The following is a 7,486-nucleotide window of genomic DNA, read 5'->3' as shown; positions in this document are numbered from 1 at the left end:
ATCTATCTATCTATCTATCTATCTATCTATCTATCTATCTATCTATCTATCTATATATATAGAGAGAGAGAGAGAGAGAGTCACGTGTGTGTGTGCACATATACAAAGACTCTGTGTCACAAAGACACAAAGAGGAAAGTGAGACACACAGAGATAGGACACACCTTAGAGACTCTGAGCCACAGATACTCAGCTGTGACTACCTGAGTCAGTTTTCCCAGAAATGGCTTTGGAATATCAACATCTCTAGTTCTTTCTGAATGTGTGAGTAGCTTTTGGACTTTTGTTATCAAACTTCAGAGTTTATTCTTGAAATAAAGGTTTATTTTCCCTTGGAATTCTGAGGATTTTCCTTTAGAAACCTGGCAGCCTACATTCCTCATCTACCTGTGTCTTTAAGTGCCGTTAATATTCAAAAGCTCTGGATGGCGCTGTTTTTATCTATGCGGATATTAGGCTGCCTTGAAAAAAATACTTGAAAGTTATTTTAAAATCAGCATTATATCATGAAACCATATTTTTATTTAATTTTACAATTTTACCAACATTTTAAAAACTTTTAAATCTTATTTAAAATTGGTAAGCTGGCCGGTTAGATCAGTTGGTTAGTATGTGGTGCTGATAACACCAAGGTCCAGGGTTCGATCCCTGTACCAGCCAGCAAAAATAAATATATTAATTAGTTAAATAAAATTGATTTTTGGCTTAAGTCTTACCGGAGATAATATATAGAGATACAGAACCAGTGAAAATTTGATTGATGCATCCCCAATTCAGGAAGAAGAGTCCTTCTAAATCACAGTCCAGTGACAGATGAGCTCTGGGGATTTATATTAAAGAACTGCGGGTCGGCCCGGTGGTGCACTCGGTAGAGTGCAGCGCTTGGGAGCGTGGCGGCGCTCCCGCTGAGGGTTCGGATCCCATATAGAGACTGGTCCGCTCACTGGTTGAGCGCGGTGCAGGCGCGACACCGAGGGTTGTGATTCCGTTGCCAGTTGCGGTACGGGCTTGACACTGACAGCCGGTCACGAAAAAAAAACAAAAAGGAAAGAAAAAGAACTGCTGAGCATTGCTGGGAAAACAAGTTATTTTTTTTACAGAAAATGTTGCCTGATTAACCTGCCAGAGTTTCCATCCCATCCCCCAAAGGACTAATGCTTTGAAAAGGGTAATCAGTGTATTTATTTAGATTTTTATAGTCTTTTGCTAGGTTCTTAACCAGAGACTGTTAGTGAGTAACCACGGATTGTGTAAAACTTTATTATGGATCAGGAAATAAATAGATTTAATTTCAGAAAACAAAATTGAGGCTGAATTAGTACTTCTCTGAGGGAAAAATATAAATAATGAGATACTCCAGAGACCCAGTTTTATTTTTTATTTTTGTAGCCCATGTGAAAAAGGGAGAATCTATGTATTTGCATATTCCTCTAAGCTCTTCTGACTTGAAAAATATTGAATCAATCGGAATAACTTTCTGAGATTCTTCTAAAATTGTATAAGTCAGCACAAAAATGGCAGTTAACCTTCAGTGAAAGCAAGAATAAAAAATACATTTAGGAGAAAAACAGCTAAACTGTGTGTGATGATGAATGTCCAGCTATGAATTACTACCAAGGAAAAGGATTTGAAATCCTTGAGGACCAACAAGGCCCACGGTCAAATCATTTGGCAAAATACTGCAAACCATCTCCGAGATTTGCCACGTACCTTAGCATATTTAAGGCTTGGGAAAGACCAGCAACCAAGAGATCCGTTTATTTTTGTTTATTCTGGGCTCAAACTAGTTTTCAAAAGGTGAAAACATGAGGAGTTAACGTCATAGTCAGCTATTGAGAGAAATGAGGCTATTGGGCACTGTGCCTTTGCAGGTAGCTTCCAAGGGGAACCCCATTTTTGAGTGTCTCCAGCAGAGGCCAAGCTTCAAATTGGATGGACCATGGACGCCACCCAATAGGGCAGGTTGGTCTTCAAAGCCCAGTAGAAATGATGGGCATTTCCTCACTCACCCAGATAGCTAAGAACTGATGGTGACCCACTGAGCAGATGTAAGAGACCAGGCAACTTCATAAACGAGAGCCTGAGGATGTACGTGTCACTCCGGAGCAACTGAGCCAGTCATCTTGCTATGCATGGGGACCCCTTTAAAGAAAAAGCAGACAAACAGGGAAGGCTGGTATCTCGCACCACACCAAGAAGCCAGCTCTCTGCCTAATTTTTCACTTTTCATCCAGATGTTTCCTGTCAGGAAGGCACAGTCAATAATGTATGAATCTTAAAGGCAGAAGCAGATGTGGTTATTATTCCCTGTAGGCCTTTCCTGCCTTGGAGAAGACATATTACTCAAGAATAACTACAATTTTTAAAAATTTGAGTTGATATAGCCAGCTTGTGAGTAAATGCATAGCAACGACCATTTCAGTGCAAAAGTCTTTGCAGAATTACAGTCATCATCACAGTTTAGTTTGGCCTTTAAATTTTCACGGTAAATTCTTCAGACAATCATGGGCAGGGCTTCTAAAGCAGAACACAGTTTTCCAATAATGTCAGAGCAAGCAGATTTCTCTAGGCAGCATCAGCCTCCAGCGGTCTATTTTTAATATTTGCTTTTATTTCTTAGTGCATCTGACCAATAAAAATGAAAATCATAACCAAGCGTGGCTGTGGTAATAAATACTTCGGAATCCAAAAATACATGGCCCCTGCCTGACCAGTTGCCCATTTTCCAGAATGTCTGGGTATTTATCTAGCAGCAAGAGACCATTATCCTGCAACACAGTTGTTTTCCACTGACACCTAATCTCCTAATTAAAATCGGTATAATGATGGACTGTTTAAATTCTGGTTAAAATGCTTCTTTTCCATTTGCATTTAAAAGAAAACACACTCTTCATCATGGGTACCCCATCCTGGGTTATAATTTGGCTCTCCTTTGCCAGAATCGTAATGTCACTCTGACTTGCCGCTGGTTAAATCTAAAAGAGCATCTCAATGTGCCTCCCAGCTTGGCTGTTGCTTGGTAACACCAGCAGCCACCTCCTCATTGGGGGGGGTTCTAATTGGTCACAACTCTTGACAGGAGCCACTGACTTATTAGAAATGACACTTGATTATTCACCTAGATGGCTAGAGCTGATACTTATCAGCAGGAAATTTTGCATAAAAATGAGTTGTGGATGTTTTTAATATCTGGGTGGCTTTTAGCAATGGTGGAGCAGAAGAAGGAAATGATAAGTTTCATTAGCTGGAATTAATTTTTCATTTGTTAGTCACCAGTTTAGAGCACTTTAAGGTATTAATTTTTCCATTTTTAAATCCCCAGTATGTTGCAATACCTTCCCTTAATCCCATTAGCTGACCCTTATTTTTTCAGAAACTCTCCCTCTGACATCAGTTCCAAAACAACAGTGCCCACAGGTCTGCCAAGCACCAGATAGGATGAAACATTAAATTCACAAAGGTCAACAAATATTTATCAGTTCCTGTTTTTAGGGGGGTTGTAATGTAGAAGGGCAATAAGGAACAGAAATGACTGCATTATTACTAAGTAATGGAAGAAGGTGACAGAGCTCATGTCCTGTTCTGAGTGTCAGACACCACTTTGGGGGTTGGGGGGGAGGCTCAGGGAGCAGCACTGGAACAGAGCCCTGGAGATTTTGCTGCATTTTGACAGAGGGAGAAGGTGCGTTGCAGGTGGAATGAGCTGCAGGAACAAAGGCATCTGGACAGAAAAGTACAGGGTGTGTTCAGGGACTAGGGGAGTACAAACTGGCTGGAACACAGAGTACATGTAAGGGATTAGCAAGAAAAAAAACTGGAAAAGTAGGTTGAAGCACGTAGGGTTCGCCGTTCTGTGCCAGGGGAGTGTTTGCTCTCACCTCTCTAGATACGCACTTGAAAGTGGGGAGTGACCTGCTCAGAACGCTGCTTTAGGAAAAAGAGCTCCCTTTCCACTGTTTAGCCTCCAAGATGCCAGACATTGCCCCACGCCATGAGGAAAATCCTTCTGGACCAGAGGAGGGGACCTGCAGATTGTTCATCTGGAAACTCCTCTTTGCAGTAGCCCCAAAGGGGGCAGGCTCCCAGGCACCAGGTTTTGATATCAGGCTGGCAGCCTCCACTCTGGCTCTTTTCTGAGTCCCTCCTCATGTGGGTGGATGAGTCACCCGGGCTACACACCATCAATGTGTGGGGATCTTCTCAGTTTAGAAGTGGAAGGTGACACAAAAGAGATCATCTCCTCCCCATTCCATTCTCCAGACTTGCAGGAACTCCAAAGGCTTGAAGGTGGTGGGTTTCTTTTCTTTCTCAAGTTCATGGCCATCAGATTTGCAAAGGGTGAAATTACAACCTAGAAGTGAATGAGCTGAGGCATGAAGGGAATGCAGACTCTGATTTTGGTGGGAAAGCAACAAGCCTAGAGTCAGAAGGTCTGGAGTTCTGATTCTCACTTTCACAAAATTATGTGAGCACAAAAAGAACCAGATTCTGCTGTTCAAGTCAGCGCATCAGAGAGATGACCAAAGGCTGTCTTAGGGATGCGATATGTTGCAGCAAGCAGCCAGGCTGAAGACCTGACCCTTTACTGCCCCAAACTAGGAAGCCAGCTGCTCTTTCCATGGTCCCAAGCAACTCTCTCAACCTGACGCTAAGTGATGTCCTTGGAATCCTAGAATGTCAATGGAGAAGGATGTTACAGCTAATTGCAATTAGCACCTCGTTTGGGGTGAGGATCCAAGTTCAGAGAAATCCAAATGCCATGCCCAAGGGAAGAGGTAGAGCCATTATGGATCTTAGGTCTGTCATTTAGAGCCAGTTTTCAGCAAACTATATTATATTCATGCTAAAATAGAAAGAGCCCTTCAATCTAAAAATGTCTCTTGGGTACCTTCTATGTCAAGGCTCCCAAGGAACATTCAGTTCATCAGTCACCACACAGATAGTTCTAGGGAATCAATGGGATGGGCAGCACCATGCTCATTCTTGATATGACAAATACCAAAAACTTCAGTAATACACGACAACATATCAGAGTTGCCACCAGAGAGTGACATGGAGAGTGTATTAGTTATCTGTTGCTGTATAACAAGAGTACCCCAAAACTTAGCAGGTTGAAACAACAACCCTTTGTTAGCCCGTTGTTTCTTGTGGGTTGGGAATCCTGGCATGGCTCAGTGGGGTGCCTGTGGCTCAGGATCTCTGGGTGCAGTAGTCACGCTGCCAGCCTGGTCTGTGATCTCATCTGAAGGCTTTACCGGGGAAGAGCTGCTTCTAAGTTCACTTACATGGTTATTGGCAGAATTCAGTTCTTTATGGGCTTTGGAAGATGGAATAAGAAGCTTGTACTATGTCCTTCCACCAGTAGGGAACGCCAAGGGGTTTCAGCAAACCATTGCTCAGCTACCAAGTATTTTTAGAACCCAGTCTGATGACTGAGTACAGGATGGATTGGAAAGTGAAAAGACAGAAGGCCAGGAGCCCCTTTCAAAAATTGTTTTTTGGTACACCTGTGTGTCAGGCACTGGACAAGCTACTAAGACTACAAAGATGCTTAAGCGATGGTCTTTGTTCTCCAGAGGCAGAATGACAGCCATATTCCAGGTGACAGGTGGCGAAGCCTGAATTGGAGGGTGACTGGGGAGATAAAGAAGAAGGGACAGACACAGGAAAGGAAGCCAGGATGGCGTGACGAGGCCACAACAGGCAGGTCCAATGGGGAGTTGTCTGCGTGGAGCAAGAGGAGAGGAGAGAACGACCCCGGGGGGCCACGCCAGCCTGGGGGGATGGGAATCCTCCAGAGGACGACTTCCAGGTTATACCAGTCACTGCCTTCCAGTCTAGGTGTTTTCACATTTTGTTTCTAATCTTTGTCACAGCTCTCCAAGGGAGGTAGGCCGAGCGAGGTTAAGCAGCTTGCCCAAGGTCACACAGCCACAAAGTGCCAAGTGGAAAGCCACTAATTGGCAGTGACTTTGGTTGTTTTTTCTCCCTGGGGCAAGCGTTCTTTAATAAAGTCAGAGTCTTATCCTCAAGGCGGGAAACTCTAATGGTGAGATTCTGGGGATCCCCTAAAAGGAGAGAAGAAAAAAGCCTTTGAGCAGGACAATTTCTCGGCCCTTCTTGGTCATTACGCCGTAACTTGTCTCTTGTGACCCCTTGTAAGGCCCTCCCTGCCCTCTGGAATTCTCTCTACTGCTGTCTGTCTGCAGAAGTCCTCAGACACAGTTGGCAGAGGCTCCTTTTTAAAAAACCTGGGCACTTAAGTTGCATAATAAACTCCAGGTTAAGCAGGAACTTCCTTCCTTGGGGAATTTCCTTCCCAGGCTGAGGGTGGTGCTTTACCCTAAATGGTTGTGACTAGTTACCGAATCGCTGCCCAGACGTACACTGGGCATCCCCTCTCATAGGGACGACCGAGTGAGAGGTGAGAGAGACAAAATGGGAAACTTCCTCCCCAGGCTTCGCTGCGGGATTGTAAGCCCTGTCTTAGTCAGCTTGGGCTGCCATAGCAAAACACCATAGACTAGGGGCTTAAACAGCATTTATTTTCTCAAAAGTGTTCCTCCAAACACTTTTGGAGGCAGGGAGGCAACACTGTTGGTTTCAGGTGAGGCCTCTCTTCCTCGTGTGTAGGTAGCTGCCGTCTTGCTGTGTGCTCACATGACCTGTTCTTTGTGGGGGGGGGGGTGAGAGAAGACCCCGTAACCTCATTTAACCTTAATTACTAATTGTAGCTGACAAAAATAGTAGTAATAATAACAACCTTAATTACTTCCTTAGAGGCCTCATCTCCAAATACAGCTACACTGGCAGGTAGGACTTCGACATATGAATTTTGGGGAGACACAGACATTCAGGCCATAACGACCCCCAAGGAGAAATCATTTTTTAAAAAACTTAATAACATTAATAGTTTATCTGATTATAAGTGATATTTATACATTATGAAGATTTGGAATAAAACAAAAGTAAAAATCACTCATTATCCTACAAAGAGAATGCAATGTAAGAACCAAATGAGAGTCTCCTATTAAGATCTGCGTGAGAGCGGCTCTGTGTATTCACTGTGCATGTGTGAGCACACACGGCACACTTGCCTGCCTGTCTGAAAATCTAGGGGAAGAACCGCAGGGTTTGTGGTTGTATAAAGATTATGCAAGCCCGTTTTTGTTTGTATGCAACTCGTGTGAGAATAAATATCCCATAACTGCTTTTGTATAATGCAAGGAAGAAAACCTGAAATGATGGCTCTTGGCCAACATACAGATCATGCTCCGCTGTCTTATAATATTTTCTCTGCATTGCTTTTTAAAACATTTTTCATATTACATACCTCATCTTATATCACATTAACCCAAATAAAAATGTCATTATCCACGCAGTTCGACAGACAGCGGGAGAGCATAGTAGAAAACTACAATCACGCCAGCCAGCAACAAAGCATTCTAGTCAAAAGCTCGTGGAAGCACGGATGGTGGGCAGCTGG

The 7,486-nt window shown here is 43.4% G+C and overlaps 1 protein-coding gene across 1 annotated transcript in view; it reads left to right on the top strand.

The window, feature by feature from the left end:
• Nucleotides 1–7,486, top strand: part of TBXAS1 (thromboxane A synthase 1 (platelet)) — a 150,757-nt gene that overhangs the window by 62,844 nt on the left and 80,427 nt on the right. The gene's annotated exons all lie outside the window — the stretch shown is intronic.

The sequence above is a fragment of the Galeopterus variegatus genome, unplaced genomic scaffold, assembly GCF_000696425.1.
Source record: "Galeopterus variegatus unplaced genomic scaffold, G_variegatus-3.0.2 Scaffold690, whole genome shotgun sequence".
Lineage (NCBI taxonomy): Eukaryota > Metazoa > Chordata > Mammalia > Dermoptera > Cynocephalidae > Galeopterus > Galeopterus variegatus.
This window is presented reverse-complemented; position numbering and strand designations above follow the sequence as displayed.